The sequence below is a fragment of the Juglans regia genome, chromosome 16 (assembly GCF_001411555.2).
Source record: "Juglans regia cultivar Chandler chromosome 16, Walnut 2.0, whole genome shotgun sequence".
NCBI lineage: Eukaryota > Viridiplantae > Streptophyta > Magnoliopsida > Fagales > Juglandaceae > Juglans > Juglans regia.
This window is the reverse complement of record NC_049916.1, coordinates 14,210,214-14,213,380: the sequence shown is the minus strand read 5'-3', so window position 1 is coordinate 14,213,380 and position 3,167 is coordinate 14,210,214.

Below are 3,167 nucleotides of genomic sequence, written 5' to 3'. Positions count from 1 at the left end.
GTTTTCTTTCTCATTGATTTGATCTTTGAACAATATCTTTATTTTCCTTTGAGTATTTTCTTTGAATTACTTTTATTTTAATTTACAATTACAAAAATTGATATGAACCCGCGGGAAAGGAATCCCTTGAACCCACAGTCAATTTGAAAATACCCCAAGAAAGCCAAAATCAAGTCAACGGATGGAGAACCTAGACCCAATGAGAACTCGTTTCAAGAACCTAGATTATATTAAAATCTAGACCCGTTGAATAACCCGTCTCAAGAACCCAGATTACAAAGGAGGAACGCCACAAAGGTTGTGATTTACCTTTGATAAGTTCAAAAGTTCAATTAAGAACAAGAGGAGTAAAACTCAACTCACAATGAATAAATTCATCAAATTTCATAAACTTCATAATCTGATTAAAATGTGGCCACATAGAGTATTTAAAGCAAAACATAATGAAACCCTAGCCAAAATAAACCCCCCATCTTCCAAAAGTGCCCCTGGATGAACAGTGCCGCGGCTACAGTACGGAGCTACAGTAACTCGCTACAGTAACCCTAACCCTAGTTCAATAAAATAATAACTTTCCCAATATGCCCTTGCATAGGCATAAACCCAATTATTCTAAGCAAATAAAATAGGTCCTTGAAATTAATTAAATAAGTTGAAAGTCTTCAAGTGTCCAAAGCCTATAAGTCATGTTGTTGCCCTTTCCATAGCTTATGAAATGAATCAAAGCATAATCTTCATTGTTTAAGCCCTTGAACTTGTATTTGACCCATCTGGTACTTGCAACATATCTTTAAGACTAGGCCCACCTTGGTTCCCATCATTCTCCCTCTCCTCAAAAGGATTCGACCTCGAATCTCCACCTGGATCAAAGGGAAAAATGTTAGTAACATTATCATTGATTTCATATGCATTGTCATTAATTTGTTCAAGAATTTGAGAACATCCATCTAAGCTACTCTTGTTGTCAACAGATAAAGATATTAAATCTAAAGGAGTAAATAGATTAAGTCTATAAACAATTTTGAAAGGAGAATATAAAGTGGTAGTATGCATGGTCCTGTTATATGCAAACTCTATAAATCCATCCATAACCACAAAAATAGAATTTCTACTCCTTTCTTTCCTAGGCAGCCCCAAAACAAAGTCCATAGATATGTCTACACATGACTCACTAGGAATAGGTAAGGGCGTATGCAACCCATGTGGCAAAAGTATAAATTTGGCCTTTCTGCATGTAATGCACCTGCCACAAATACAATTGACATCTCTCTTCATCTTAGACCAACATAAATGTTCATACAAAATGTCTAATATTTTCTTGACACCAGAATGACTACTCCAAATATATGCAAACTCAATGAAGGGCAAATGATAGTCCCACAAACGTTCATGCAACACATCAATGAATGGCAATTGATACTTCCACAAATGTTCATGCAACACGTCATTGAAAGGCAAATGATATTCCCACAAACGTTCATGCAACACAACAAAAGTCTTCCTTACACCATGGTTACCCAACAAACCACCATGTCCATCGCACACAAGCAACTTACATATAAAACTAGTAGGTACATAAAATCTATTCTTTATAAACAAGTACCAATCTAGTTTATAGAACTTACCAAACGATGCTTTCTCACATGTTCCATATACAATAGCAAAGTCATCATCATTAGCATGCAATTCCTTATCATATTCAAGTTTCAACAATTTTGCATCTAAAATGAAGATAAGTACATACCTTCTTGCTAAAGCATCAACCACAAAAGTTTCCATACTTTGTGTGTATTTGAATACATGAGCAAAAGTTTCAATAGAATCCTCCCGCTTAGCACGCATTATGGTCAACAACTTACCTTCTCCCTTTAAGTGTGTCAATGACTCATGTTCTTCCAAGAAATGTCGGTTAGGAATTGTTGCACTTGGCACAAAATCAATGTAGTGCTCTATCTCCCTAATGGGTGGCAATCCACTAAATACACCACTTGGAAACACGACCTCATATCCCTGCAACAAAGAGACAACAATACTAGGCAAACATACGTCAAGTTCGTTAGGATTAAGACTTGCCTTAGCATAAAAACTCACTTTTCTCTTTGTTTTTCTCTCACTTTCTTCAAACTCTCTTTTCTTTCCACTCTCTTTTTCTTTTTCACTCTCTTTTTTCCTTTCACACTCTTTTTTCTTTTCACTCTGTCACTCTCTTTTTCTTCATCTTTTTTTGTACTCTCGACCTCATAATTATTTTTCAACTCATTCTCTCTTTTGCTTGAGGTCTTAGTCTCACCCTCTTCTTTTTTCTCTCTCATTTTTCTCTCTTTCTCCATTTCGGTCTCACTATTTCTTTTCTTCTCAATCTCACATTCACTCTTGCTTTTCAGCTCAATCTCACTTTCACTTTCACTCTCACCTTCACTCTTGCTTTTCAGCTCATTCTCACTTTCACTCTTCCTTGTTTGCTCAATCTCCTTTTCACTTTTTCTTTTTTGATCACTCTCACTTTTACTCTTTCTTTTTTTATCACTCTCATTTTCACTCTTTCTGTTTTGAGCAACCTTACATTTCAGCTTCAATTGATCCCCATGGACCTGTTTTGGAGTTAAAGGAGCAAGTTTGATTGTTTTTCCATCTTTTTCAAAACTGTACATGTTCCTTAACCCATCATGGATCACCTTCCTATCATACTGCCATGGCTTTCCTAACAAAATATGACTAGCATGCATAGGCACTACATCACAAAGCACCATATCCTGGTATTTTCCAATTGAAAAAGAAACTAGCACTTGCTTATTTACCCTAACCTCCCCACAATCACTCAACCAGTGCAACATGTATGGTCTAGGGTGTTTCAAGGTACGTAAATTCAATTTCTCAACTAAAGTAGTGCTAGCTAAATTAATACAACTCCTCAAATCAATGATCATACTACATACCTTGTTGTTGATGTGGCATCTAGTATGAAAAATATTCTCACTCTTCTGCTCTATATCATCCATCTTAATTTTTGTATTGAGTGCATGCCTAGTAACAAGAGAATCACCATACTCTTCATTCTCATACCCATTTTCAACACTAAACTCGGGACGCCTCCTATCTCTCCTGCCATGAAGATTTCTAATTACCACATCTTGATGGTCCATCCTATCCCTCACTTCACCCAACAC